Here is a 25,565-nt window from a genome sequence, read left to right as displayed (position 1 = left end):
CCAGATTTCAAGTGGTAAGTTGTAAGATAGACTTGTCCAGAAATCTGAATGGCACAGACTTGATGAGCTCCACTTGTAAGGAACCAGTTGGCTCATAACTATATTAGTCCAATTGCTCCATATAGGATTGTATAGTTCCAAACTATATATATATATATATATATATATATATATAGTCATATATATATATATGTCAGTCTTTCTTAAGCATTCTAAGCTCTTTTAAGACTACTTCCAAATTCAAAATGTTTTTTTTTATAGACAGTAACTTTTATTTTTTATTTAAAATTTTTATTTTACATTGGAATATAGCCAATTAATCAGAGAAGGCAATGGCAACCCACTCCAGCACTCTTTCCTGGAAAATCCCATGGACAGAGGAGCCTGGTGGGCTGCAGTCCATGGGGTCGCTAAGAGTCAGACACGACTGCAGCGACTTAGCAGCAGCAGCATAGGCAATTAATGGGCTTCTCCCATGGCTCAGGGTAAAGAATCTGCCTGCAATGCAGGAGACTCGGGTGATTCTGGTTCCATTCCTGGGTCAGCAAGATCCCCTGGAGGAGGAAATGGTAACCCACCCCAATATTCTTACCTGGAAAATCCCTTGGACAGAGGAGCCTGGCAGGCTACAGTCCAAAGGGTTGCAAAGAGTTGGACATGACTGAGCAACTGAACATGTACACAGCTAATTAATAATGTTGTGATAGTGTCAGGTGGACACCAAAGAGACTCAGCCATACATATATATATCCATTTCCCCCCAAACTCCCTTCCCATCCAGGCTGCCACATAACATTGAGCAGAGTTCCCGGTGCTACACAGTAGGTCCTTGTTGGTTACCCGTTTTAAATATAGCAGTGTGTACAGCTAACCTTAAGTTCATTCTCTGAGTATCTTTCTGTCTTGTAACTAAGCTAATAAAATGTCTTAGTGTACTGCTGCTTTTCTGTAAAGATCTTGCTTCTATTAGACATCACCAACCTTTTGACTTCTGTCTCTTAGGCTTTTAACCCCCAGTCCTTCGAGAAAAGACAAGGGGATAACACTGACTTTTTTATTTTTAAAGAAACAAAGGGTGTAACTCTGTAATTCACAACCAGCATTTATATCTTTGCTGGAGGTAGTGATACAGGGTGGTTGTAGACTTCTTTATATGGAGCTTCCCTGGTGGCTCAAACGGTAAAGAATCTGCCTACAATGAAAGAGACCTGGCTTTGATCCCTGGGTCAAGAAGATCCCCTGGGGAAGGGGAATGGCTGCTCACTTGAGTATTCTTCCTTATATGTCTTAAAGATCAAGTAGTCCTAGCTACTGGAATTGGAAATGCAGATAGCTATTATCAGTGTTGCCATCTACTTGACTGCAATTTTGATTGTTTTTTTTATTCTAACAAATCTTAATATCTTGTATAATTCTCTGCAATAAGCCCTCAGTGTATGAAGAAACAATTCTGAGTGACATGAAATAGCTCTATGAATAATGAACATGCTGGAGGCAGAGTTAAACTCATGATTACAAAAGAAAGAAAGTCTTATTGAAATTAAATCATTCAAATATATTGGAATTTTATGATTTTTTGCATCATGATTATCATTGTAAAGTGTTCAAAATTTCCCTTAGGAATAAAAATGTGAGTTGTACCTGACATATATTTTGCCTGTAAAATTTATACTTGAGATAATCTGTTCGGTTAACTCCTTTATGTTTCACTTGAGTCATCCAAATTATGTTAGAGAAAATTAAATTACTTTAAAATGCAAATTTATTCAGTATTTTATAAGTGCATTCTGCTGTCCTTCATATTAAATGATGATATATTGAATGATGAATAGGGATTAATTTTTTCCGTTGAGAAGTTATAATTTTTTCATACAATACAATTTTAAAAAGTTTTTTTTTGCCTGACTTTGTGTCACAAATCCTCTTTCCACTTTTAAGATGATAACCCTTTTAACATTTTACCATCACTTTTTGTCAAGAAAGACTCTAAAGTATTAAAATTCTCAGTAACCTCTTAAATAAATCTCCCTCATCCACTCAAATGCCTAAATCTCTTTCCTATAAGATAAGACGATTCTCAAAATTTGGAACAGTACTGAATCAGCTCTTCTTTTAAGGATATATTAATAAAAATCTGTAATTTATGATCATCTGAGAGAGAAAAAATATTGGGGTACTTGAAAATAGCAGCAATTTTTTCTCTGCTCCTTACCATTTACAAATAATTTGATGGCTGCAATCCATCCAGAGGTACGTTAGCAATTAGAAAAATTCTAGGATCGCTTAAGACAGACATTGGATAATAATTTGCCGTTTTATCGTATCCCCAGTCTAACTGTGGTCACCACAGGCTTCAGAATTACCGAGTAAACTATGGGTGCTGTGCTGTGCTTAGTTGCTCAGTTGTGTCTGACTCTTTGCGACCCTATGGACTGTAGCCCTCCCGGCACAGTCCTGGAGGATTCTCCAGGCAAGAGAACTGGGGTGGATTGCCATTCCCTTCTCCAGGGCATCTTCCCAACTCAGGGATCAAACCCAGGTCTCCTGAATTGTAGGTGGATTCTTTACTATCTGAGCCACCAGGGTAGCCTCCAAAATATGGGTAGATCCATACAAATCTCTGCGTACAAGGAATAAAGAGGATTCTTGGAAGGAAAATCATTCCCAGAGAAGGAGCTGGACACAAAAATGGTTGACAAAGCCTTAGTTACTGAAGGGAAGGGCAAGTCTGAATTCAGCATGGTGTGTGTGTGCTGGTTCATTTCCTGTAAAGATAAGAGGACTCACATCTGAGGGAGTAACATGGAAACTCCCATGGCAGAATGAAACCAGAACAGGGGAAGAGTCGGTCCTGTTTTTGAACTAAACACAGCATTTTGACAACTTCTGGACACCAGTGCTTCAACTTGGGGTTGAGTAAAATTTATAGAGACTGGCAGAAGTGACTTTTCACTCTTTGAGGTCTTAGGGAACTCTGCTGGTGCCTTCAGGAGACTGCTGGTGGTGAGGTTCATCATTAGGGCGCCAAAGCAGGGGAGGAAGGAAACAGGATTCCCAACATGGCAGTCGACCCCATGGCGTTTGCATTTATGGAAACTTACATGAGACACTCCCAGTAATACATGAGAAGGAAAAGCCAGGAGTTGGGTTTTCCATTGATAGGTTTGGATGGGTTTTATTTATGACCATTCTCTGTGCTTCCCTTATTATAGATTCTCAATAACTGCAATTTGAATAAATAAAGGTAATCTGATAATTTTCAACAGAGGTGGAAGAAAAAAAACTGAGAATATAACTGGTCAACTGTATTCCTTATTTAACATAATTCTCCATTGATCTGTCCTTAGGATTTAACCATTTAAAAGAAAAAATTAAAAGGATGCCACTTTCAATCATCTTATGGTGGAGCAAAACAATCCTACTCTGTAGAATTTAAACAATTTAGGTCATAGTAAAGTCAAGTAATTTTAAAAGTTTGTATACGTGCTGCGGAAAATTTTTTGTCTTCCCATTGTTTTACCCTAGGATGATGTTCTGAAAATCAGAAATGTATTTTGCATCTTAGGATAATTTTCTGATTATCAAGTCCTACATACAAAGATGTACACCCGTGGCAGATTCATGTCAATGTATGGCAAAACCAATTCAGTACTGTAAAGTAAAATAAAGTAAAAAAAAAAAAAGATTTTACTTTGTAGTGCCTTTGCTCGGAAACAAAGTTGAACAAATTCTGATGTTAAAAAAAAATCCTTAAAAGATGAATATGATGTCAGTAATGAATAAAAATGATCCATCACTGAAAAATATCAACACTATATGATTTTGCAGCTGCCATACCAGGTTTTTCAGCCCTCAGGAATAATCCCTGATGAAATCAATTAATTGATGTGCATTTTTAAAAAAAAACCTAATTGGTTTTCCTAACTGCAGGAAAGTTCATGTTAAAGAAATATATATTGGCTTTTGTCACTTCCTTGCTTAAGGCCCCTTGATGACTCCCTATGACCACCTGTTGCAGGTTGGTTTCCTCAGTAAAAGACTTGGAAATATTACTGTGTAGGAGTTTTATTAGGGAATGGTGTTAAGATTATCACTGATGGAAAGGAAGGAAAAATATTGCAGAATTAAGCAGGAGGAGAAGTGAAACTGAGAATCTGTCTCTGTGGGGCCTCATTTGAGGAGTTCTGAGGTTGGGATAACCTTTCAGAGTTGTCCTGAGTTGGGGTCAAGGAACCAGGCTTTGTTGCCATGTCAGTCAATGAGGGTGGGCTGCCGCAGGAGAGACATCATTTTGCCAACAAAAGTCCATATAGTCAAAACTGTGGCTTTCCCAGTAGTCATGTATGGATGTGAGAGTTGGAGAAGGCTTTATGAAAGATAGATGCTTTTGAATAGTGGTGCTGGAGAATACTCTTGAGAGTCCTTTGGACATCAGGCAGATCAAACTAGTCAATCCTAAAGGAAATCTACCCTGAATATTCATTGGAAGGACTGACGCTGAAGCTGAAGCTTCAATACTTTGGCCACCTGAAGTGAAGAGCCCACTCATGGGAAAAGACCTTGGTTTTGGGAAAGATTGAAGGCAATAGGAGAAGAGAGTGGCAGAGGATTAGATGGTTAGATAGCATCACTGACCCAATGGACATGAATTTGAGCAAACTCAAGAGACAGTGGAGGACAGAGGAGCCTGGCGTGCTGCAGTCCATGGGGTCACAAAGAGTCGGACATGACTTAGTGACCGAACAACATCACCACCACCATAGGAGGCATGATCTTGGATGAGATGGCATCCTGCAGCTGAGGCAGTCCTTGGAGGGTGCCAGCCGTGGAGGGCTGAGGGATTTCTGGGCTTCCCAGGTGACGATAGTGGTAAAGAACGTACCCGCCAGTGCAGGAGAGGTAAGAGACATGGGTTCGATTCCTGGGTGAGGAAGTTCTCCTGGAGGAGGGCATGGCAATCCACTCCAGTATTCTTCCTCTGTCCATGACAGAGGAGCCTGGCAGGCTACAGTCCATTGGCTCACGAAGAGTCAGACGCAACTGAAGCAACTTAGCAGGCACGCATGCCAAGGGCTTTCTGCTGGCAGTACTCCTAGCAATTGGAAAGCTAAATCATTTATTTTTAAAGGGGAGTGTGGGCTGCACATTGTGGCATCTACACATCATGAAACAGGATAGAATCATAACAGTGATATAGCTCCCAGTCCCAAGCCAGATCCAACATACTTTCCCCAATTTATTCTCTACTATTAGCCTACCTATATCCTGGATGCCAATCAGCTCCCCTACTCTCGTCTACCTTTATGCTGTTGAAAGCAATAACCCGGGCACACCCTCTTCTCCCCTTTAAGACCTTCTATAGTCCCTTAGTCAGAGTTAATGCTGCCTCTATGCTTATACCATTAGCATTTATTTCACGTTACAGTTATTGATTTACTTATTAACTCTCCAAAAGAAGATAGCTGCTTTTCCTTCATCTTGTACGACAAATACTTAACATAGAGCCAGTATGCAGAGGTCCTATGAACAGTGAGTGGCCAAATGAATAATGAATGAGCAATAATTCACAAGACCAAGAGGAAGCAGATGTCACTTATTTATTTCATGGAAACTGATTATCTTATTAAGCAAGCCCAATTCATTAAGAGCAGAAATCAAATCTAACAGACCAAAATTCAGCCTAGTCCTGAAACTGCTTGGAGTTTTAGAACATACAAATAATGTGAGATGTGTTCCCTGTCTTTAAGGGTCCTATGATCTCTTTGAATAGAAAGGAGACAAAAATGATAAAAACCTGAAATAGAATTTCATCCAAAGATACATGAGAAATCAGAGACAACCCAGCTACTATAACTGAGATACATTATTTATGTATCATAAAGTTATTTATGATGGTTTTTGACCAGAGTTCGGGTCCTATCTGCCCACAGAACCATATTTGATATACTAATTGATTTCCCTAGATAGCTTATATAACCGTATTTGTGAAACGTAATATAAGTCTTAGGACTGACAGCGATATATAATGTAGCAGCACTTACTATAGCATTTTTATCTGGATACCACAATTAGTTAATGGATTAATACGTTCACACATTCAACAAATATTCTGATGAGCATCACTGCACGCCAGGCTCTGCAATATAGCTATGAAGTCAGATAGACTCCTCCTCACAGGACAAACAGTCTCTTGGATAAAACAGAGACTGAGCGATCATACCAAAGGCGCCAAGTGTTGTGAAGAGGCGGCTGCGGTGATGGTCGCACTGGACAACGGAGATGCTTGAGTCTTCTTATCTAAGGCAGAGTCAGGCTGAGGTTCTAAGGGCGAGTTAGCTGTAAACTGGGGCTTCCCAGGTGGCTCAGTGATAAAGAATCCACTTTCCAATGCAGGAGAAGTGGGTTCAATCCCTGGGTTGGGACAACCTGCTGGAGGCGAAAATGGAACAGAGGAGCCTGGAGAGCTACAGTCCATTGGGTCACAAGGAGTCAGACTTAGCAACTAAACAGCAATAGATGTTAATTGGAGGCTGGAGGGAAAAGGAGGAAGAATGGTTCCAAGCAGAGGGAAGATCCTGTGTTGAGGTCAAGACCTGGGAGAAAATGTGCATATAGAGGCCATGTGAGGAGTGAAAAGAACCGTCTGGCAGCTGGAGTACTGAAAATAGAGTGAGACAGAGCTAGATGTTGGAAAGACATGTAAAGGTCATATCACCGCGAGCTTTGGAAGCAGATTGGTTTCTGTCTTAAATGCCATGGAGAGTTAGAGTTGGGGGTGGTGGTGGGTACAGCCACTAATTTGCATTTGTGGAAGATCATTCTAGAAAGAGTGTACAGGAGGAGTCATAAGGGTCAAGAGTAACAGCAGGGAGGGTGTGTGTGTGCTCAGCCTTGTCTGACCCTTTGTAATCCCATGGTCTGTCGCCCACCGGGCTCCTCTGTCCATGAGATTCTCCAGGCCAGAATACTGGAGTGGGGTGCCATTTCTTGCCCTGGAAATCTTCCCCACCCCGGGACTGACTCCTTGCTTCCTGTGTCCCCTGCATTGGCAGGCGGATTCTTTACCACTAGCACCACCTTGGACGCAGGGAGATCAGCGGCTAATAAGGCTATTGAGAGTGCACAGAAGGTTGATCTAAGGTATTGGCAATGGCGGGGGGTAGGAGTGCATGGGAGCAAGTCCGCAGAATGGATGATGGAGACGGGGGAGCTGTGAGGGGTGTGCTGGGGCCGGATGGCCTGGACGCTCGAGATTGCAGGGGTGTCCACAATTGCCCTGTCTCCTCATCTGATCCCAGAAGTGCAGAGGGGTGAGGGGGGTGGATTCTGCCCCTGTTCAGGCACAGGCCACAGGGCAGGAAAGGAGTCCCTGGGCAGGTAGCCACAGCAGAGGCAAGGGTGGAAAGAGAACCACCCCAAGCAGAGCAGGGCCAAGGAACAGAGTGATGGGGTCCTGTCCCCAGTGGGGAGGAGAGTCCCCGGCTGGGCCAGCAGAGAAGAATAACAAAGGAAGAAGCCCCTGATATTAGGGACTGATTTTACAGATAGACCGCAGTGTTATTAAAAGCTGGTCTAACATTCAGAGCCAGGCCATTTTATTCTCCCGTTGGACACAATCAATCTCTAACTCCAGATGAGGTCATGCTGAGACATGGATCAAATGGAACAAAGTGAGACCGCTTCATGCTTCTATCTTAAAAGAAAAAAAAGTCAGTTGTGTCCGACTCTTTTGAGACCCCATGGACTGTAGCCTGCCAGACTCCTCTATCCATGGAGATTCTCCAGGCAAGAATACTGGAGTGGCTTGCCATGTTCTTCTCCAAGGATCTTCCCAATCCAGGGATCAAACTCGGGTCTTCTGGATTGCAGGTGGATTCTTTACCTTCTATCTAAGCACAGACCAAAAAAAAAAAAAAGTTATTGTGCCACCCACTAAACACCCAAACATAGAAATGGTCTCTTTTTCCAGCAACGTCCAATCTGCTGCCAACTCTGCCTCCTTAGATCCTCTTACCAATCACCCAATCCAAGTCTAAATCTTATAACATGCTCTTTCTGACTCCCTCCTGCTGAGACTCCTCTGCCCCCTGGTTCCCCATGTCCTGTGCTCTTCAGCACTCCAGTGAGGAGGCATAAACCCAACCTGGTCAGCTGCAAAGGGGGTCCTGGTGGTCTTTGGCTGAGGGCACTGACAGGAGGTTAGGAATTAATAAATCGGCAGCTGTCTGCCTATATGTGATGCACTGGCATTTTAGTGCGGTGGAAAGGCACACCATGGGTACATAATGATCATTTGCTAGACAAGCAAGCATTTATAGAAATGAAGAAAAGACCTTCGCAATAATCCACCTGCTTGCAATCATTCTGACCAGTCTCTTGCACTCAAATTTTACCTAGACTTACTCCGAAAAAGAAACCAGGGGGAAAAGGAAAACAAAGACAAAAGCACAATCCCCAGAAGATTCATGAGCAATGCCGCTTTAGTCACAACAGTCTTTTTTTTTTTTTCACTTTGATTTTGTTCAGGCAACTTTTAGCTTTACTCATCTTTAATTACCTCAATTTCATGCTTAACTCAGGCACAGAAGAGATCTGTTTGTAATTTCAGATGAGAGAAAATGAAATTCCCCTCAGCAAAGTCAAATTTTAAAATTCAAGAGGAAGAACAATGTGCCAGTTTGCAAAAAAAAAAAAATCAACTTTACATTTCAAGGTAATTCAGTGGTAATGCAGTATTAAAGAGCTCGAGTTTGTTTTGAAAACAAAACAAAATTCAACAGAGAGAGACAGTGTTAAAATAAAATGTTTTTTCCTCTCTCTTGTTTAATTGTGATAAGAACAGCTGAGCTGAGATCTACCTTCTCAACAAAATTGTTTGTGTACCATACAGTTTTAGTAAGCGCTGTAAACACAATGAAGTGAAGTGCTGGTCTCTCACTCATATCTGTCTGAGACCTCGTGGACTGTAGCCCACCAGGCTCCTCCGTCCATGGGATTCTCCAGGCAAGAATGCTGGAGTGGGTTGCCATTTTCCTTCTCCAGGGGACTTTCCCAGCACAGGGATCGAACCCAGGTCTCCTGCATTGCAGGCAGATTCTTTACCGTCTGAGCCACCAGGGAAGCCCACATGCAAATCTCCAGGGCTTAATCAGTGATCTTGCATAGCTGGAACTCTATGCCGTCTCACCCGCCCTCCTAGACTCTGGCAACCACCATTCTACTCCTTGCGTCCATGTGCTTGACTAGTTTAGATGGAAGTGGGTCACACAGCATTTGTCCTTCTGTGACTGACTTATTTCAGTGAGTAGAGTGTCCTCCAAGTTCAGCCATGTTGTGGCAAATGGCAGGATTTCCTTCTTTCGGGTTAAATGACGTCTCATTGTAATGAATCACGTGTTTTTTTTTTTTAACCCAGTCATCTGTCAATGGACCTGTAGCTTGTTTCCACATCTTGCGTCTGTATTCAGTTGCTCACTAGTGTCCAGCTCTCTGTGACCACGTGAACTATATAGCCTGCCAGGCTCCTCTCTCCGTGGAATTTTCCAGGCAAGAATACTGGAGAGTGTTTCCACTTCCAACTTCAGGGGATCTTCCCGACCCAGGGGTTGAACCCGTGTCTCCTGCATCTCCTGTGTTGGCAGGCAGACTCTTTACCACTGAGCCACATGGGACGCCTTTTCACATATTAGCTTGAATAATGCTGTCACGTATGTGAGAGTGCTAACAGTTCCCTGAGATTCTCATTTCAATTCTTCTGGATGTACACACAGAAGTGGAATTACTGGGTCATACCAGGCGGCACTATTGGTAAAGAACCCACATGTCAATGCAGGAGACATACAGGAGACCTGGGTTTGATCCCTGGGTCAGGAAGATCCCCTGGAGAAGAAAATAGCAACCTACTCCAGTATTCTTGCCTGGGAAATCCCATGGACAGAGCAGCCTGGGGCTACAATCCATGATGTAGCAAAAAGTCAGACACAACTAAGCCTACATATACACACACACACACACACACAATGACTCTATTTTTAGTTTTTTGAGGAACATCTATACTGTTTCCCATAGAGACTGCACCAGTTTAGGTTGCTACCAACAGTGAAATGATTTCCACCTTCTCTCCCATCCTTGCCAACACTCTTCAAATTACATGCTGCTGCTAAGTTGATTCGGTCGTGTCCGACTCTGTGCGACCCCATAGACGGCAGCCCACCAGGCTCCCCCATCCCTGGGATTCTCCAGGCAAGAACACTGGAGTGGGTTGCCATTTCCCTCTCCAATGCATGAAAGTGAAAAGTGAAAGTGAAGTCGCTCAGTCATGTCTGACTCTTAGCGACCCCATGGACTGCAGCCCACCAGGCTCCTCGGCCCATGGGATTTTCCAGGCAAGAGTACTGGAGTGGGGTACCATTGCCTTCTCCTCATATTATGTATATACATATATATAGTAGTCATTCTAATAGGTACGAGGTGATAGCTCATTGTGGTTTCAATTTGCATTTCTCCATGATTAGTGATGTTTGGAGTCTTCTCGTAAACCTTTAGGCATGAGTATATCTTCTTCAGAGAAATATCTATTCAAGTAAGTCCTTTACCCATTTTAAAATCAGGTTTTGTTTTTTTTTTTTTGCCACCGAGGTAAGGTGTTTCTTATATATTTCGGATATTAACTCCTTATCACCTATTTCCTTCCATCCATCCCATAAAAATGCCTTCTCATTCTAATTGTTCCCTCGACTGTGCAGAAGCTTTTTGTTGTCCCTAGATGGTGGAACATTGGCAAATGTTCATATTTTTCTCTACTTTCTCATATTTTTCAAATGTCAAAAAAACAACAAAATTATTTTATAATTAAAAGAAAACAATAGTAATTCAACCTAATTGAGAGAAGCCAATTCCTGAAGCTAAGTGGAATGAGAAATACAGTAATTATCTGAGCCTTGATAAAGGTTATTTGAGGAAAAAGGACAGATTTGGACTTACACCTATGGTTACTTATATCAATCATGTTCATTCAATTCTTCCTCTTTTACAGTTTATTTGATACTGATGAAGTCAATACCTCAAAGACCAAGAAACCACCTTCTGAAGCTTTTGATAAATCTCAGCTTGCCAACTTAATTTTCTAAGTTTGGGAAGGGAAATAGTGAGGAAATGAAAATGTGTACAAAGGTACCGATTCTTGTGCATTATGGATGATAACATTTAACCATTTCCACGAGAGGAGACACAGAGATCATATTTTGCATTTTTAATATACTTCCTATATTTGTTGAAAGAAGCCAGTATAAACAGATGCATCTCCCTAAAGAGGATGCTACACCTGATCTTTCTCTTTACTGTGAAAACTCCCGAAGTTTATGAAGAACACAGAAATAAAAATAGCTGAAAGCAAGATACATGGTTTTTTGTTTGTTTGTGTTTGAGAGCCATAGCTAAGTTTTTCTTTCATTACTGAAATATGAGTCAGATTAGGATCATGAAATTCATACAGAACACAGTGAATAAAAGAATGACTCGAGTCCACGTGGCACGGATGATGTCAGTGCAGGCTGGCAGGCTTTGTTATTCTGAACTCAAGAGAAAGATGGGCACAGTGATGTTTTCATTTCAGAAGATTCTGCACCAAAACAGTGACATCCTAATTAAGACATGTCTGTCTTCATGTGCTTTTCTATACACTTTGTCAGTGGCTTTCAACTGTGTTTTTTTAGCTCTATGAGAACTCAACCTCAAATTCTCAAAACTCCTTTTTATCGACTTTAAATATTTATGTGGCATTCAACACTTTCTGGAAAGCTGTGTGTCTACCTCAAATCAAATACCAAGTTGTAAGCTAAAAAGTCTGGAAACCGCTGTCCAGGGGGATCAATTCAGGAGGAAATATGTCTTACATAACCTGGAAAAGCAACAGGACTAACTCGTTGTTGCAAGCCAAAGTGCTGTTGGTGTCAGACCACAGAAAATCTTAAGGATGAAGGGGATTTCAGGGGCACAGCTGCAGTGACTCATCCATATTCAAATGAAAGCTTTTAAGTTGTGTATAATTAATAATTTTTGAAGGGGAGGCATGAGGTTTGGGAATTTTTTTTGCGGCTTCTGCCCTTTCAATATTTTCTGCAACCATCTGGCATTAATGATGATGAACTCTACTTGCCGTGGTTATCACAACCCTGTTAGAATTATAAAACAGTACATATCAAAATCCACCTGCCATTGCAGGGGACACAAGAGACTGTTTCGATCCCTGGGTTGAGAAGATCCCCTGGAGGAGGAAATGGGCAACCCACTCCATTATTCTTGCCTGGAGAATCCCATGGACAGAGGAGCCTGGCTGGCTACAGTCCAGGGGGTGGCAAAGAGTCAGACAAGACTTAGCGACGTCACACCGGGAACCAAGATCCCACATGCTCTGCGGTGTGGCCAGAAAATAAAAATAATGAAACACCCACCAAGCTTAAGAAATAGAATATACCAAATGTTGCGACTGTTGCTTGACTTTCATATTAGAAGCATGTTATCAAATGAGCTGTGTTCTCTCACTCACAGAGCATGCTTCTAAGAGGGTTACTGCTACATCAAAGCGTGGTAAAACATGACCAAGGCGTGGAAATTGTCTCCAAGCTGTGCTGATGTCTACTCTCCCTGATATTCAAAGAGTGTTCATGTTGCCTCCTGTACTCTTATCAGATTTCCTTTTGTTTCCCTGGTTTGTGGGAGGGGAGATGGCATTTTACTGTGATTTTATTTTGCTTCCCCTTGACTACTAATTCAATTAAGCATCTTTTCATTTGCTTACGAACCTCTCAGTGTTCCTTCCTCCATGAAGCGCCTTTTGTTCTTTCTCTTAGTTTGACTTTTTATGGTTGATTTACACAAGCCTTTGCCACGTTTTGATTTCTCATCTTTGACAGTTGTGCGTTTTGCAAATAACCTCTCCCAGTTGGAGGCTTACATTTTTATTCTCCTTATGATGTCTTTGATGATAATCAATTTCAGATATAAATGCTGACTTTTTTTTCTCTCTTCTCCTTTATGTTCTGTGCTTTTGTAAAAGGTCTTAAATGCAATCTCTTTGTGACTCAAGGGCATACAAATATTCTCCTATATTGTCTTGCAAGCATTTCGGAGTTTTGCTTTCCAGATATATGTCCACCAGGCACTGCATTTTATCTATGGTGTGAGTCATAATTCCTGGTGTGATCTTAATTCATTTTTTCCCACTTGTAAAATCAATATCCTGAACAGTCCATCTTCCCCCCACTGATCTGCCAAGGCAAATATCAAGTTTCTACATACATTTGGAAATGTTTCTGGGCTCCCTGTCCTATTTCATCGCTTCATTTGCCTCTTCTTGTGTCAGGAGGCCACTCTGAATTATCATGTCTTTCTTTTAATGTGTTTTTTAATGAAAACTTTAAATGTAGTGTAAAATTTTATTACACTTATTTTTTTAAATTTTTGGCTGTGCTGAGTCTTCGTTGCTGCATGCTGGCCTTCTCTAGCTGGAGCGAGTGGAGGCTACTTTCTAGCTATGGTGCTCAGGCTTCACACTGTGGTCGCTCATAGGTGTGGGGGCTTCAGGGGCTTCAGCGCGTGGGCTCAGCAGTTATGGCGCAGGTGGGACCTGTGTCCCCTGCATTGGGAGGTGGATCCTTAATCCCTGGACCACCAGGGAGGTCCGAACGTGTCTTTTACTATGATGCCTCATAGTACAAAAGCCTTTCTCCTTGAGAGGCAGTTCTCACACCCCACCTCTCTCCCATATTTTAATTCTGCAGTGAGATGCTATTATTATTGTTGCTGTTGTTATTATTTTAGTCAATATTGCTTAGTTTTTCCCTTAGCCTTACCAGCTTTTTTTTTTTTTTCCCCTCACCATTGTCTCCTGAATTCCAGACTTTGCTTCAGGAATCATCTTCCTTCTTCCTGAAGAAGCATCATTTTAGAAGTCCTTTTAGTGAAGGTTCATTCCTGGTAAAATCAGTTCTTGTTGTTACTAATGCTGTAAAGCATCTTTAATTTTGCCCTCATCCAAATAAAAACAATCATTTTCCTGGGTGTTCTAGAATGATAACTATTTTCTCTCAAGATTAAAAAAATACATATTTTCCCAGTCTCTATTGTTCTTGCTGCAGAGTCAGTTTGATTGTCATTCTTGTAGGTAATTTGAGACAGTTCAAAATTCATATATACCTTGGGCTTTTTGGTCATATACTTACTATGAATTACAGTTTCAAACTTGTGTGGGGACTATCTACATGTATATGGTTAGGCATTACCCACGGAGAGATTTTATCTGTTTATCTGTCTGTCTAGCTAGCTAACCAGCTACCTAACCGGCCTGCTATCAGCCTCACCTGGGAGTCAGATTTGACACAGTTCCGCTTAGTTTTCTCCTCAGCTTTACTGATTTTCTTCACTGCTCCCATTCAGAGTACCACTGTCTGATTTTTTTGGCCTCCAATCTACCCCGCAGCTTTGACTTCTGTCCTCTCCACACACAGACCTTCAAAACCTTCTTAACCACAAGGAATTTTCAGATACGCCCGTAATAAACACCTCTTTATCCACAGCACTTACTTATCTTTCCGGATTCGTGATTCCTTGCAACTCTGGTCTCTGACGATTTCCCCAGCTTTCCCAAAAGCTCAGTCATGCTTTTAAAAAGATGATGTTTACATTTTATCACGCATTTCAGGTACACTGTGCAGGGAATGTTTCTTCAGATAGAGATTCAAACATGGTATAGGAAGAAGAAAATTCAGATATTTTCAAATTCTTCTTTAATGTCCTTCAATACTGATTTCAACTCTTGACGTCCTCCCAATTTTTCTCCATTAAAGAACTGGTCAACTTCCTAGTTATAGAGCTTCCTTGATGGGTCAGTTGGTAAAGAATCTGCTTGAAATGCAGGAGACTCAGGTTCGATCCCTGGGTCAGGAAGATCCCTTGGAGAAGGAAATGGCAACCCATTTCAGTATTCTTGCCTGGAGAATCCCATGGACAGAGGAGTCTGGTAGGCTACAGTTCCTGGGGTTGCAAAAGAGTCAGACATGACTTAGTGACTAACCAGCAAACAAGCAACAAAATTCCTTGTTAGTTCCAGGACCACAGACATCTTGCTTCTGCCCATCGTCTCGATTTAATGCCAGCTCAGTCTCCCAACTGCTAGTCTTCCTAATCTTTGCAGTCATTTACATGTTTTGCTCTTTGTTCACTGACCTCTGAATCCTTTTCCTCTCTTTCCCTGTGTCTTCTGGTGACTTTGAGTGTGATTGTTGAAATCATCACAAGAAGATCAAACTATTGCCCTAAGACAGTCTTGGCTGAGCAGAGGAGGAGATAAACATACATGTGTCTTTCTGAAGTCTTGGAGGATAGGAAATGGGCCAGCATTACCTTTGTTTCTGTATCTTTTTGAAACGGCACCACTTTCAGACAATGCCCTCTCATCTTTTCCCTCAGGCCTCTAATTCTGTCACTTCTTAGAACTGGCCCCTTGAAGACAAAACAGTAATATAGAAGATAGAAAGAACAGTAAACTTCCAAGAGGAGTAGAGACACGCCAGGGAAGCAGTAGCTGAGGGTATATCTGAATACACACGCAGAAGTATAGCCATACTATGGGCTGGACAAGCATTATGTAAGCTCTACAAAGCAGGGATTTTTGATGGTTGTATTTCTAGTTCCTGGCATGTAGTAGGTACTCAATGAATATCTGTTGAAAGAAATTTAAGAAACATGTGATGAGTATTCAGTTTGAGTGTAGAAAGATTTCTTCCATACTTGCTTTAGTAATAATGCAACTATAGCATCATAATCAGCCCTGAATATTCATTGGAAGGACTGATGCTGAAGCTGAAGCTCCAATACTTTGGCCACCTGATGGGAAGAACTGATTCATTGCATAAGACCCTGACACTGGGAAAGATTGAGGGCAAGAGGAGAAGAGGGTGACAGAGGCGGAGATGGTTGGGTGGCATCCCTGACTCAATGGACATGAGTTTGAGCGAACTCCAGGAGATGATTAAGGACAGGGAATCCTGGCGTGCTGCAGTTCATGGAGTCCCAAAGAGTCGGACATGACTTAACAACTGAACAGCAGCAACAGTAGCATCTTAACAGAAATTAATCAGTTTAGGGAGATTCATTCTTAAAGTTTATTTTGTGCAAAGAGCATCGGAACTTAATAATGTACCATGTCCTCATTTTTCTGCATTATCCGTGCCTGAAGTGAACACAGTCATTGAGGCTCTGCTACCCAAAACAGACATTAATATTTACATGGTAGCGGCTACTGGAGGAGCAGGCGTAGTGCCCTGGGGAAATAATTCCCTTCCTTCGGATCAGCCTTGCACCCCAGATCCTTATCAGTGAAGAAATGCCCCAGAATAGCTCATTTGTTGATTGCCACTCAAAATCTCTCACACCTTTTCCCTCTTTCTCTCATTTCTAGCTTTTCTATTATTTTTGCCAGGGCTGCCATCACTCTAACCTTTAAGAAAGGCAGGAGCTAATGAATGTATTATTTTTTTTAATCAGCTGAAGATGTTGTCACAGTCTAAGTATACATGTAACTTCCTTTTTGGTAGGTTGTTAAGTCTCTGTTGCTAAGAAATCCCATAGTGAGTTCTGATAAATTTTAAAATCCACCTACAGAATTATTTAGAACAGGGAGAATAATCATCCTTTGCTTTAAAAAAATCTTGATTTTCATGCTTTGGAATTACCTAAAGCAAGAATATGTCTCTAAAATAAACTAAGGGGTTTTTGTTTGCTTGTTTTTTGGAAATAGCATTCCTATGTGACATTTAAACACATGTTTAACCTGTTAAAAAATATTTTCAAGGGAAATCTTATAAATCCAGGAGTCAGGTGGTTCCAAGACAGGATCCCCAACTCATATGCCTCTAGGGGTCAGGAAGGTAGGGTAAATGAGTGAAGTAGGCTAGCTGGAATGCAATTAGGAGTATATCAGACTGCAAACAGAAACGTGTATTCTTTAGCTGAACAGGTCCCATCAAATCTTGCCTTGTAAAAAAAAGTTGGTGACTACTGCTAGATCTTATTTCTCAAGAAAAGCAAAAAGCAAAATTTAATGTGAATTTTTCCACATGTAGAATGCAGAACATTAACAAACGCAATCACAAAATGGACAAAGAAGTGATCAGGCCATTCAAGGAGGAAGAAACCCAAGAGGACAGCAAACTTTTGAGACTGTGAATTTACTTTCAGGGGAACTCAGAGAAAAGAACATTAAAATGACAATGGGTAGCTTTTGGTTCCATCACATCTAAGGATTGCCTAGGAGTCCAGCATCCGGAACTGCCATTCACAGCTGATAGCAGTGGAAATTGGCACAGCCACTTTGAAGAGAATACGATGACATTCAATAAGATGAAAGAGGCACATACCGTGTAACCAGTAGCTCCACTGCTTAACTTATAGCTAGAGAAAGCCACACACGTTGCTTCATTAAAGACAGTGGGTGAACATTCACAGTATCAGTGTTGGAAACAGCCTGAAGGTCCTGCATAAAATGTTTGGGGAAATACATTGTATCATATCCTTAAGATAAAATGTGGTACAGCATTTTTAAAAATGACCCAAAACTACATGTAACAATATGTTAAAAATACTGTTCAGTGGCTAGGTTGTGTCCAACTCTTTGGGACCCCATGGACTGCAGCACATCAGGCCTCCCTCACCTTCACTATCTCCTGGAGATTGCTCAGATTCATGTCCATTGGGCGGGTGATGCTACCTAGCCATCTCATCCTCTGCCACCTCATTCTCCTTTTGCCTTCAGTCTTTCCCAGCATCAAAGTCTTTTCCAATGAGTTGGCTTTTCACATCAGGTGGCCAAAGTATTGCAGCTTCAGCATCAGTCCTTCTAATGCATGTTCTGGGTTGATTTCCTTTAAGATTGACTATTTTGATCTCCTTGCTGTCCAAGGGACTCTCCAGCACCACAGTTTGAAAGTACCAATTCTTAGATACTCAGCCTTCTTTATGGTCCATACGTACTGTCTTCTTTTTAATATATGTTCCCCTTCCTATAATTTAAGTTCCAGGAAGGTAGGAAACTTTGTCTCTTGTTTACTTGCTGTATCCCCAGCACCTAAAACAGCATCCAGCACATGAGATGTACTTAATAGATACTTATTCAATAAATTAGTAAATGGTGAGTAAAAAACCTCATAGAAAGAGTGAATAATTGACATAGAATCAGCATTTTAAAAATAATCTAAGACTTCCTTAGTGGTTCAGTGATTTAAAATCTGCCTGTCATTGCAGGGGATGTAGGTTTGATCCCTGGTCTGGGAAGATTCCATATGCCCCAGGGCAATTATGCCCACATGGCACAATGACTGAGATGGCGCTCTAGAGCTCCTGCTCCACAGCAAGAGGGGCCACCACAACGAGACGCCCATGCATCACAACCAGAGACAGCCTGCACACAGCAGTGAAGACCCAGCGCAGCCAAAACTAAATAAATAGAGACAACCTACATAGATTGGAACCATGCAGATCAAATTCTCCTGGATATTGTAAACACCTAGATTTAGATGAAAAACATCAGTTGCATAGGATAGGGAGGGGCTTCCCAACGGCTCAGTGATAAAGAATGTGCCTGCCCACGCAAAAACTTGAGTTAGATCCCTGGGTCGGAAAGATCCCTGGAGAAGGAAATGGCAACTCACTCCAGTAATCATGCCTGGGAAATCCTGTGGACAGATGAGTCTGGTGGGCTACAGTCCGCAAAGGAATCAGACACAACTTAATGACTCAACAACAGTGTAGAATAGGGAGATATTTGTTCCCATGTAAAACAAACTATTGCAAAGAAATAGAGGAAAACAATAGAATGGGAAAGACTAGAGATCTCTTCAAGAAAATTATTAGAGATACCATGGGAACATTTCATGCAAAGATGGGCTCAATAAAGGACAGAAATGGTATGGACCTATCAGAAATAAAATATATTAAGAGGAGGTGGTAAGAATACACAGAACTGTACAAAAAGATCTTCACGACCCAGATAATCATGATGGTGTGATCACTCACCTAGAGCCAGACATCCTGGAATGCAAAATCAAGTGGGCCTTAGGAAGCATCGCTATGAACCAAGCTAGTGGAGGTAATGGAATTCTAGTTAAGTTATTTCAAATCCTAAAAGATGATGCTGTGAAAGTGCTGCACTCAATATGGCGGCAAATTTGGAAAACTCAGCAGTGGCCACAGGACTGGAAAAGGTCTGTTTTCATTCCAATCTTAAAGAAAGGCAATGCCAAAGAATGCTCAAACTACTGCACAATTGCACTCGTCTCACAAGCTAGCACAGTAATGCTCAAAATTCTCCAAGCAAAGCTTCAACAGTATGTGACCTGAGAACTTCCAGATGTTCAAGCTGGATTGAGAAAAGGCAGAGGAACCAGAGATCAAATTGCCAACATATGTTGGATCATCAAAAAAGCAAGAGAGTTCTAGAAAAACATCTATTTCTGCTTTATTGACTATGCCAAATCCTTTGACTATGTAGATCAAAACAAACTGTGGAAAATCCTTAAAGAGACAGGAATACCAGACCACCTGACCTGCCTCCTGTGAAAACTGTATGCAGATTAAGAAGCAACAATTAGAACTGGACATGGAACAACAGACTGGTTCCAAGTAGGGAAAGGAGTACATCAAGGCTGTATATCGTCACCCTGCTTATCTAACTTATATGCAGAGTACATCACGAGAAATGCTGGACTGGATGAAGCAATAGCTGGAATTAAGATTGACAGGGGAAATATCAATCACCTCAGAAACGCAGATGACACCACCCTTATGGCAGAAAGTGAAGAGGAACTAAAAAGCCTCTTGATGCAAGTGAAAGAGGAGAGTGAAAAAGTTGGCTTAAAGCTCAGCATTCAGAAAATGAAGATCATGGCATCTGGTCCCATCACTTCCTGGGCAATAGATGGGGAAACAGTGGAAACAGTGTCAGACTTTATTTTGGGGGGCTCCAGAATCACTACAGATGGTGACGGCTGCCATGAAATTAAAAGACACTTACTCCTTGGAAGGAAAGTTATGACCAACCTAGACAGCGTATTCAAAAGTAGAGACATTATTTTACTAACAAAGGTCCATCTAGTCAAGGCTATGGTTTTTCCAGTGGTCATGTATGGATGTGAGAGGCAGAATATAAAGAAAGCTGAACACTGAAGAATTGATGCATTTGAACTGTGATGTTGGAGAAGACTCGTGAGAGTCCCTTGAACTGCAAGGAGATCCAACCAGTCAATCCTAAAGGAAACCAGTCCTGAATATTCATTGGAAGGACTGATGCTGAAGCTGAAACTCCAATACTGATGTGAAGAACTGCCTCATTTGAAAAGACCGTGATGCTGGGAAAGATTGAAGGTGGCAGAAGGGGATGACAGAGGATGAGATGGCTGGATGGCATCACGGACTCGATGGACATGAGTTCGAGTGAACTCCGGGAGTTGGTGATGGACAGGGAGGCCTGGCGTGCTGCGATTCGTGAGGTCACAAGAGTCGGACACGACTGAGTGACTGAACTGAACTGAGAACAAACTAGCATGCAGGTATTTAATTGATCAAATATTCAACATCTGTTAACTTGCGTGCCATACACAAAGTTAATGTTGACAGACTGCATTCAGAGCAGGGTATAAGAGAAAGCTAATCAATGGCACTGACACACAGGCCATTTTTATGTCCTTTGGGGAGAATAATAAAATAATACCTGACTATCTTCTCATTTTACCACGTGTCTAATTTACACTGAAGTGAAATAATTTGAATATCTTCCTGAAAATTAACTGTCCTTAGCTTCCTAAGATTATCCAATCATTTTTTGATGATCCAATCATACCCTTGCCTCTTCTTTCGAAGCATTATCCGTATACTTTAATTTTATTGATATTTTAATTAAAGATACAATGAATCTAGAGAAAAGTAAGTGAATATAGAGTTTCACAAGTGTTGGAGACAAGTCCTGATGTATTCCCTAATATACTTTTCCTTTCCTCTGTCTAATCCTGGTCTTTCAGGCTTTTATCCTTTTCTCCTTTACATTAGTGTGTTACCTTTGTTCATCAGGCTTCCCTCAAAACTGATCCCGTCTAGAGTTCTCTGGTGGCTCAGTGATAAAGAACCTGCCTGCAAATGCAGGCGATGTGGATTTGATTCCTGGGTCAGGAAGATCCCCTGGACAAGGAAATGGCAACCCACTCCAGTATTTTTGCCTGGAGAATTCTATGAACAAAGAAGCGTAGGGGGCTACAGTCCATGGGGTCTCAAAAAGTCAGACATGACTGAGCAACTAATACTTTCACAGAGTTGGACACGACTTCACAGCTGAGCAACAAAAAAGGCAACAAAATACATGTTCTTTTCTTTAAATCATAAGTTATCACTTTTATTAAATTTCCTTACATATTATCATTAAAATCAAAGCCAAAAACATTATAGAAATCATTCTAAGCCAAAAAAGAAAAAAAGTTATTCCCAAAACCTCTTGAAAACTGCAGTAAAGAATTTTAGAAAAATTTGGAAGACCACATACACACAAGCAGACAAACCAAGTATGGAAGAGTTATGCATTTGGGGCATTTTTACACTTTATTCAAATAGAAGATATTAAATATGTTCTTAACATCAGTAGAATAGTTTGAAAGGATTAGTATAATTAATTGTGCTTAATCAGTGTTAGAAACACAAAACACATGCTCTTTTAAGGAAGGTTCAAAACTTTTCCTTCCCCTCAAAGCCTCTCTCCAGGATCTTGAACATAGAAAGAGCTTAATCAGTGTGTGTTAAATACAGAGATAAACGGAAGTGGAGTTGTGTTAATAGATGGCAAGGACGCAGGGATAAGTAGGCATCTGTACATGCCCCAAATAACGAAGCGGAATCATTATAAGTGCTGAAATAGATGCAGACAGATTGTATGGTGATCAACCCTCCCTTCTCTATATTTTAATGCTCAAGAACGGGACGTTTGATATTGAAATGTTCGACTTTATGAAGATGTAATCATTGAAATGAACGAGTTAATGAGGCAGAGAAAGAATGAAACAAGAGCAAGGCTTTCACAGCATCTTTGCATCAATAGCCAAGCCACGATGGGAAATGCTCCTACAACTCAGGAGACAAGAAATGCAGTCAAGTGCCAAACCTTATTAAATGGCTGCAGTCTAATGTGATAATTAAGGGAACAATGTGGCTACTTTGTTTTTATTCTCCCCTTTCCAAATTGCCCATTTCTGATTGCAATATCTCTTGTCTCTGTAGGAAGGGGAAACAAACCCTGAGTCCTCAGACCTAGTAAGGGAACAGCACCCTCGACATCTCCGTAGAGTGCAACAGCTTTCTAATGTCTACCTTGAACTACTGCTTCAGATGCAGAGAAGAGCAAATATCTCAAAAAGCACTCACCGACTTGCCACCTAAAGCTAATATTAAAAGTTTGATGGATCTTATCCCAAAGGAGAAATAATACAAAAAGTTGCGTTGTCTGTCCAGTCCTGAATTCCTTACATTTATAGAATGTTCTCTTCTGAAGACTTCATACCCAAGAAAGTGTGTCTTTGTGCATTTTGTCAATGGATACTGTTGAAACCACACACACACACACACACACACAAAAAAACACACAAGCAGCTCCTTGGCTGAAGATCTCAGCATATTAGAAGATGGGAGAAAATATAGCCTTCTCCTGAGTTCTACTAAGCAGAGGGACCCAGTCACCTAATGAAAAATTTACAAATGTCTTTAATGCCTAGGCTTCTGAGTGATATTTCAAAAAAAAAAAAAAAAAAAGAAATGTAAGACAGGTAGCAAATACCTGAAACCACATAAATAAAAACATAAGAATTCATTATTATGCAATAATGTCCCTAATCATTGTTTTGTGATTCAGAATTTCATCATCAAATTCATAAGATCAAGGCAAACTTTCCATTCACACTTGCTTATGGATCGTTTGCCCTTCCTTTAATGCAGTTCCTTCTATTTTTAAAATTCCTCTACTGAGATTTTAAAAGGTTATTAATTTTTCAAGTATATTATTCATTTCTATATAAGTGAAAGGGAAACAGGAACAGGGAAGACATCAAATTCAGAATACAAAAGAGACACAGTCCACAAAGGAGGATGCTGAGTAATAAGAAAAATAAACTTGGATAGAATTATAAATCAGAGAGTAGTCCAGATGCTCACTGGTATGAATTCAATGGTATCATTTATTTGGTAATTATGAGAGGTACTGAGTGTTAGATACTAGGAATGGAGATACCAGCTCACACTCAAGCATGCATGTCATGTCTCAGATCTGGGATATGCCACGGTGGTTGTATGTTGTGCGTATGTGTTAGTTGCTAAGTTTTGTCTGGCTCTCTGTGATCCCATGGACTGTAGCCCACCAGGTTCTTCTGTGCATGGACTGCTCCAGGGCTAGAATACTGGAGTAGGTTGCCAGTTCCTTCTCCAGGGGATCTTCCCGACCCAGGGATCGAACCCAGGTCTCCCACACTGCCAGCAGATTCTTTACCATCTGAGCCACCAGGGATGTATGTTAGATATTGTCATATAAAAACTACCTCCAAATTTAGTGGCTTAAAACAGTTCTATTCCTCTCTCCCCCAGAGTCATCAGGATGGCTGGGTGACTCTTCTGCGCACTAGCTCGCAATAACACCCGCTTCCTGTCAGCAGGATGATCTTGCTGGTTTTCTTTAGATGCTCTCTGGGACCTTGGATGGGTCAGCTGGGCTCACTTGCCTCTGCCGCATGTGGTCTTCCATCTTCCAGCAGACTAGCCTGTTCTTGTTAAGACAAGAGCTCATCACAAGATGATGCAGCAAGGGGAGCCAGGGAGTCCATCAACACCTCCATGTCCTCTTGGGACTAACCCTAAAGTTGGCATTCTATGCATTTTCTCCCACAGTCTCCTGGTAAAAACAGATCAGTGGATCAGTCAGGCCAGAGAGTGGAGGGATAGACTCCACCATTGAAGGGAGGGACTGCAAAAATCACATGGAAAAGGTGCACAGAAGAAAGGTTGGAGAATTGGGGCTACCCATGGGTTTTGCTTGTGGATAGGAAGGAACATAAGGGAAGTGTAATTTGACTTCAAACCACCTCAACTAATGCAACTTGTCAAGTAAGAAAGGCATAGGATGCAAAGCACACCGATATCTTACCTACCATCCAGGCAACAACGTCTTCAGGACCGCAAAGAGAAGCCCTATCAGGTATCACCAGCCTAGGTGAACAGCAGACAGCACTGAGGCATCTGAGCACAGGCAGGGAGTGCTAAAGCCCAGTGCTAAGCCCGACCTTTAGACCAGCACCGGGCTGGTGGAGTGGAGGTGGCAGTTCTCAGTAAACTATGTTTTATTGCAGCAAAGTTTTGGCTTACTCGAAGGACTGTTGATCCCTTCCAGAAAATCCAATCATTTCTAAGCCACATTTTTATTTGACTCTAGTCAGTTCTTGCTTCTCTGTTGAAGAAATCCTTCTGGTTTCCTCCACTACACTCACACACTGATCCATTGTTGCGTTTTCAACATAGGTGCCTCTGGCTGAGAGTGAATATTCAATAGCGAAAGAAATGAGAGTCAGGCTCCTTCTCCTCTGATTACACGATGGCTCAGGAGGACACCCACCAGCGGTTTTATTCATTACTGAATATTAAAATCAAAGGCCTTTAATATGCAGCAACAGTGTTGTCCAAATTGAAGCGCATCTGTGCCCCCTTGTAGAAGTTTTCATAGCATAATAAATAGGCAATTTTAATAAAACGATTATTCTTTCAGTCTGTCCCCAAAGGACTGACTGAAACTTCAGCATTACCTTAATGTCCCTTGGAAACTCTCCTCAATTTAAATCTTTCAAAACTAGACCAGGCTGACCATGGGTGATGCAGTCACCAACAGAGGAGAGTCACCTGCTAATCTAATGCAGCCCAGAGTGTCTGTCCTCAAGACACAGACCCTTTTTCTTCCTCCCACCAACCTAAACAAGATTTCCAATAGCTCCATCAGCTTTTATTTATTTATTTACTTTTTTTCTGATCAAAACCTGTGTAAGATTGCAGTAACTCTGGCTGCAGAAATGCTGCCTTTTAACCCACGTTTCCTTCTCCTGCCAAATAATGACGGGAGTTTTAGCTGTTATTGTTGTTCAGTCGCTAAGATGTCTCTGACTCTTTGTGACCCCATGGACTGCAGCACTCCAGGTTTCTGTGTCCTCCACTATCTCCCAGAGTGTGCTCAAATTCATGTCCATTGAGTCAGTGATGCTATCTAACCATCTCATCTTCTGCTACCCACTTCTCTTTTTGCCTTCAATCTTCCCCAGCACCAGAGTCTTTTCCAAGAGTTGGCTCTTTGCATCAGGTGACCGAAGTATTGCAGTTTCAGCTTCAGCATCAGTCCTTCCAATAAATATTCAGGGTTGATTTAGAAATGGGAAACATAATCTGAGTGTGTGGTTCAGAGTCTTCAGGAAACTTGAGGGGCAGAAAGTTCTGCTGCTTTAACT

The 25,565-nt window shown here is 41.4% G+C and overlaps 1 long non-coding RNA gene across 1 annotated transcript in view; it reads left to right on the top strand.

Annotated features, from left to right (window-relative positions):
• LOC138439140 (uncharacterized) overlaps window positions 1–12,617 on the top strand; it is a 299,286-nt gene extending 286,669 nt beyond the window's left edge. Inside the window, exon 7 of the long non-coding RNA XR_011256586.1 lies at window positions 11,036–12,617. This is a non-coding gene — a long non-coding RNA (uncharacterized lncRNA). The remainder of the gene's footprint in view (window positions 1–11,035) is intronic.
• The last annotated feature ends 12,948 nt before the right edge of the window (window positions 12,618–25,565 follow it).

This window comes from Ovis canadensis, chromosome 4 (genome assembly GCF_042477335.2).
Source record: "Ovis canadensis isolate MfBH-ARS-UI-01 breed Bighorn chromosome 4, ARS-UI_OviCan_v2, whole genome shotgun sequence".
Taxonomy (NCBI): Eukaryota; Metazoa; Chordata; class Mammalia; order Artiodactyla; family Bovidae; genus Ovis; species Ovis canadensis.
This window is presented reverse-complemented; position numbering and strand designations above follow the sequence as displayed.